The following is a 6,397-nucleotide window of genomic DNA, read 5'->3' as shown; positions in this document are numbered from 1 at the left end:
CAAAATACACTGTACATTATATACCTCAGCTAACTAAACTATGCCATAGTTTAGTTAGCTGATATAATTCATATAGCAATACGGTCTCACTGCACAGCAGGCCAGCAGTTAGCTGAGTCATTGCGCACAATCCATGTTGAGGCACAACTGAGTGACGTGCCTCAACTGGCTGCTGATCACCGCACCGTCTCTTCTCAGTATTTGAACGGCAAATGTGAAAATAAAAATAAAAATAATCTAAAACTGGTGAAGTTAAATGGAAAATAACTTTAGTATAATCACTGGATACATACAACAATTTAATTATTTTTTTTTCTTTTTACATTTTTTTTCTTTCCATGATGGCTGGTGAGGCCCCGCCTCCCCTGCCTCTACTGACTGCACGTCCCTGCGTTACACTCTGGTAATTATTCATTTTCATTTTTAACTTTGATATAGTTTGATATTTGCTCTTCTGTTTCTTTAAATATTAATTTTACAGTTTAATTTTTTTCATTTTTAGATCTTTCTTCTTCAGTGTTAGATTTTTGACTCGTAGATTTTGTTCTTACCTACGAACAAATCCCAGCTAAGAAAACATTGGTGAATACCAAAATCTCCTTAATAACTTCGTAAGTGGGCCTAAACAACATTTGTTCTTAAGAACGGTTGCTGAATGGGGCTCAATATTTGCACACAGCGTGTGATCTGCACATAGCTATCCCAATATCCTTGAGAGAAAAAATCCTAAATCCAGGCAGTGATCAGCCCCAAAATCTAACCACTGGTTTCTAATCCCATTTCTGACATTTCATGAAAGTTTAATTAAATAATACAACTTTTTTGAGCTATGTTGCTAACTATCAAAAACTGACAAACAACCCCTAGCAAATACCTCCTGGTGGAGGTAATAATACAAGCTTGTCTTGAATCTTTGAGTGTGAAAGCATGTCTTGCTGCTCCCTCTCAGAACAACCAAGGGCTTCCATTCATACGCAGCATGTTCTCCTACGAATTCCTAGTAAGCGTGCTGGCATGTAAATCATTCCTTTCTTCCAGATGGATTATATTTAATGTTCCCAGAAATCTGCTCTCTTGCTGTTTTTGAACCGGGAAGGGGAAGGGGGAAAAAAGACTGAATAACAAGACCCTCTCCTCTTGGAAAGTGCTGCTATAAAATGCCCAAAGGGGAGGAGAATTCCTGGGAAAAAGTCACGGCATAGACGTGCTATCACAGACGCCATTCTTGCGCATGTCGTGCACACTTTTTTTTGTACATTACAACAGTTGTTGAGGTCCAAGCACCTTACATAATAACACAAGCAGGCTTTCGGAGTTTTGGTTCTTCTCCAACTAGAAAACATGTTTGTTTAACGGCGGCCGCGCTGATAAAGTCCACCAGCCTTCCCAGAATGCAGCTGGCTTGAGGATTTCCAGGAACTCGTTTCCCAGGTAGCTCTACTGTATCTGCACACTGCACTGCAAATGGCAATGATTAAGACTTTAAATGTTTGCAGGTGTGGCTTCGGAGTCCAAACTACTGCATGAACATTTCGGAAATTATGTTGAATAAATGGCATATATATATATATATATATATATATATATATATATATATATATATATATATATATATATATATATATATATATACAGTATATATATTAAAAATCAAGTTTATAAGGTAAGGTGCCCCAATCCATCATCAAAATATACAGTATCAGACTACATCATTTAGCATCTATGATCCCTGAAATACGATCTGATACAAGCGGCCCAGCAGCGTGTTTACTTGTGCAAAGCCAGTTAACATTTAAACGTCCTCCAATAAGCACACAATGTTGTTTTTTCTCTTCTATTTTACTCAAGTCAGTTACATAAGGTAAACATGGGAGACTATAGGCTACTAGGAGCTAGCAGCTACACAACAGCTAAGCACACGATAGCACACAAGCTAGACATATGTATTATGTATCCTTCATTTAACAATATTGCAGTCTAAAATAGCACATTTGTCAAAACAAATAAGTATAAAACAATTAAAGTTGCACATTACTTACACATACAGTACAAAGTCACCGAGGCAGAAGCGCATCATTCAATTTACTGTGTCGTGAGCTTAATTTAATAATTTATTGTAAATAACAATTACCACTCCACTTCAGCTTAAAACAGCATAAGTTTATTCCAGACGGTTAATAATAAATAGCTTAATGTTTTTCATGCCTGCCAGTGTTCTATGTTTGAGTTATTTAATTTGATCACATAATTATGTGGCGAAGGCTGAAGTGTCAGCAGGTAAGAAACCTTCCTTACACAAAAAAAAAAGATTTGTCTGAACACAATAATTTTTAACATAATTATTTAAGAAGACAAGATGAACGCAATTGATTTACTTTAATTTGATAACTCCTTTTCTAACATTCCACATTTCAAAATAATACAAGTATGTAGGATTCCTGCTGATATCATACCCGAGCATTATCGGTCTCGGCCAGTACTCAAAGCTCCATTATCGGTATCGTATCAGAAGTGAAATAGTTGTATCTGTACTGAACAGTTATATTATACACTACATCAGAGCAAACTTGACATTTGTTTACATTTGAAAATAGTTTTTCTGAGAATGAATGTGTTCCAGGGTCATGTTGTCAGCATCGTTACATCGTTCTTTACTGTCTGACATGTTTAACAGTGACAGTAGTTGTGTCTCATGTACACTTTGTGTTTGTCATGTGCACAACAGTGATGATGCCCCTTCGCTTTTTACCTCAATACAAATCAATCAATCAAAGTTTATTTTTTATAGCCCTAAATCACGAGTGTCTCAAAGGGCTGCACAAGCCACAACAACATCCTCGGCTCAGATCCCACATCAGGCCAAGAAAACACTCAACCCAATGGGCTACAAAGACAACAAAATAGCCCTGATTGTGTACGTTTTTCTGCCATCTCTCTCCTGTGTGCTGGAGTGCATATGTTTGGTGTTCCTTGGGCGGAGCCACCTGTGCACACCTGCAAGCAGTCTGCCATCAGACCTTTGTATATATTTTATATATTTACTTGTCCCTGTGCCAGAAAGACACCACACTGTTTTCTTTCCTATTGTTTCTACAGCTCCTTGCATGCCAGCTTCATATTTATGTTTTGTGTGCCTCATATTTCCTGAGTTATGTTTTGTGTCCTTGGCTTGCTCTGGTATATATTTTACTTTGGCTTCCAGAGTTTATTAGTTGTTTAGTCTCTTTCTGTTCCTGACTTACTTTGTGTGCAAAAAAATAATTATTTTTTTCTTTCTAGTCCATGTCTGCAGTATTAAACTTCGGCTCACCCTAACAGAACAAAGCCATTCAAACTTAAATGACATACAGGTGGTACCAAACATGCCTCAGGCCTACCAGTTTTTAACATTCTTAATCATCTCACAAGCATAAAAATAAATGAAATACAGCGAACAAGAAAACAACAATACACTTTTCAATAACAACCTGAAATATGAAGCTCCTAGCTAGTCCCACAGCCACATGCCAAAAATATGTTCACAATGTTTATTGTATAATATGTTATGGTATTTGTACAAATAAAAACATGTACACTACGTTGATTGTATAATAAAAAGAGGCATATTATGTTAAATTGTATAATAAAATGTGTATACTATGTTAATTAAATGGACACATGTACACTATATTATTGTATACACATGTATACTGTGTTAATTGTATATTAATTAATGCATGTTTTGTTCATTGTATAATAAAATATGCATGTTAATTGTATAATAAAACGTGTATACCATGTTAATTGTATAATAAACACATGTACACTATATTATTGTATAATAAACACATGTGTACTCTAATTGTATATTAATGTATGCATGTTTTGTTAATTGTATAATAAACACATGTACACTATATTATTGTATAATAAACACATGTGTACTCTAATTGTATATTAATGTATGCATGTTTTGTTCATTGTATAATAAAACATACATGTTATCTGTATAATAAAACATGTATACTATATTAATTGTATAATAAAACATGCATGTTATGTTCATTGCAAAATAAAACATTCATGTAATTCTAATTTATTAGAAAACATTCATGTTATGTTCATTGTTTATTAAAACATACTATGCTCATTGTATGGTAAAGACATGCATGTTATGGTATTTGTATAATAAAAATACACGTTCTGTTTATTATACAACAAAAACATAAATGTGGTTTATTGTATATAAAAACATGCATATCATGTGACTTTTATAATAAAAAATGCACGTTATGTAATTTGTATAATAAAACATACACATTATGTTATGATTATATAACAAAAACATGTGTTTATTGCATAATAAAACTTGCATGTTATGTCCATTGCAAAATAAAACATTCATGTAATTCTAATTGTATGATAAAACATGCATGTTATGTTCATTGTTTATTATAACATACTATGCTCATTGTATAAAAAACACATGCATGTTATGGTATTTGTATAATAAAAACATACATGTTATGTTTATTATATAACAAAAACAAATGTTTATTGTATAGTAAAAACATGCATATCGTGTGACTTTTGTAATAAAAACATGCACGTTATGTAATTTGTACAATAAAACATACACGTTATGTTATGATTATATAAAAAAAACATGTGTTTATTGTATAATAAAACTTGCATGTTATGTCCATTGTAAAATAAAACATTCATGTAATTCTAAGTGTATAATAAAACATGCATGTTATGTTCATTGTTTATTAAAACATACTATGCTCATTGTATGATAAAGACATGCATGTTATGGTATTTGTATAATAAACATATACAAGTTATGTTTATTATATAACAAAAACATAAATGTTGTTTATTGCATAGTAAAAACATGCATATCGTGTGACTTTTATAATAACATGCACGTTATGTAATTTGTATAATAGAACATACATGTTATGTTATGATTATATAACAAAAACATGTTTATTGTATAATACAACATGCATGTTATGTTCATTGTTTATTAAAACATACTATGCTCATTGTATAAAAAAGACATGCATGTTATGGCATTCGTATAATAAAAACATACATGTTATGTTTATTATATAACAAAAACATAAATGTTGTTTATTGTATAGTAAAAACATGCATATCGTGTGACTTTTATAATAAAAACATGCAAGTTATATAATCTGTACAATAAAACATACACGTTTTGTTATATAATATAAAAAAGACATGCATGTTATGGCATTCGTATAATAAAAACAAACATGTTATGTTTATTATATAACAAAAACATAAATGTTGTTTATTGTATAGTAAAAACATGCATATCGTGTGACTTTTATAATAAAGACATGCACGTTATGTAATTTGTACAATAAAACATACACGTTATGTTATGATTATACAACAAAAACATATGTTTATTGTATAATAAAACTTGCATGTTATGTCCATTGCAAAATACAACATTCATGTAATTCTAATTTATGATAAAACCATGGTTTAATGAAAAAAAACATGGTTTAATAAACAATGAACATAACATGCATGTTTTACTATACAATAAGAATTACATGAATGTTTTATTTTGCAATGGACATAACATGCAAGTTTTATTATACAATAAACATATGTTTTTATTGTATAATCATAACATAACATGTATGTTATATTATGATGAGCATAGTATGCTCATTGTATAATAAAGACATGCATGTTATGGTATTTGTATAATAAAAACATACACGTTATGTTTATCATATAACAAAAACGTAAATGTTGTTTATTGTATAGTAAAAACATGCATATCGTGTGACTTTTATAATAACATGCACGTTATGTAATTTGTATGATAAAACATACACCTTTTGTTATGATTATACAATAAAACATATTTGTGTTGGCCCTGCAATGAGGGGGCGACTTGTCCAGGGTGTACCCCGCCTTCCGCCCGAATGCAGCTGAGATATAGGCTCCAGCGACCCCGAAAGGTACAAGCGGTAGAAAATGGATGGATGGATGTTTATTGTAGAATAAAAGCCTGCATATTGTTACTTGTTTTGTTTTCGACATTTAAGGACATTGCATGCTTAAAGGATTGAATACATCTGATTCACAATAGAGTATAAAATATGTTAAAGATGAATGTAAAGGAATATTTTAACTCGCCGTACTTGAAAGTACAAATTAGCTTTTGTTTGCAATAATAAAAAATAATGTTGTTTAGAATGATGGATCATATCGCGCCAATGTATTGAAGTGTTAGAAGTATAGAGAGTAGATTAGTGATTGTGTGCATTACCAGTATCCTTCATTCCCGGAATGACGCCTCCGCCGGGGCAACCAGGGAGGGGCGGAGCTTAAGCGCGGCCGATTCCTGGAAAGCTTGTAGAGGCAG

This window comes from Entelurus aequoreus, linkage group LG01, assembly GCF_033978785.1.
Source record: "Entelurus aequoreus isolate RoL-2023_Sb linkage group LG01, RoL_Eaeq_v1.1, whole genome shotgun sequence".
Taxonomy (NCBI): domain Eukaryota; kingdom Metazoa; phylum Chordata; class Actinopteri; order Syngnathiformes; family Syngnathidae; genus Entelurus; species Entelurus aequoreus.
Note: the sequence above shows the minus strand (reverse complement) of the source record.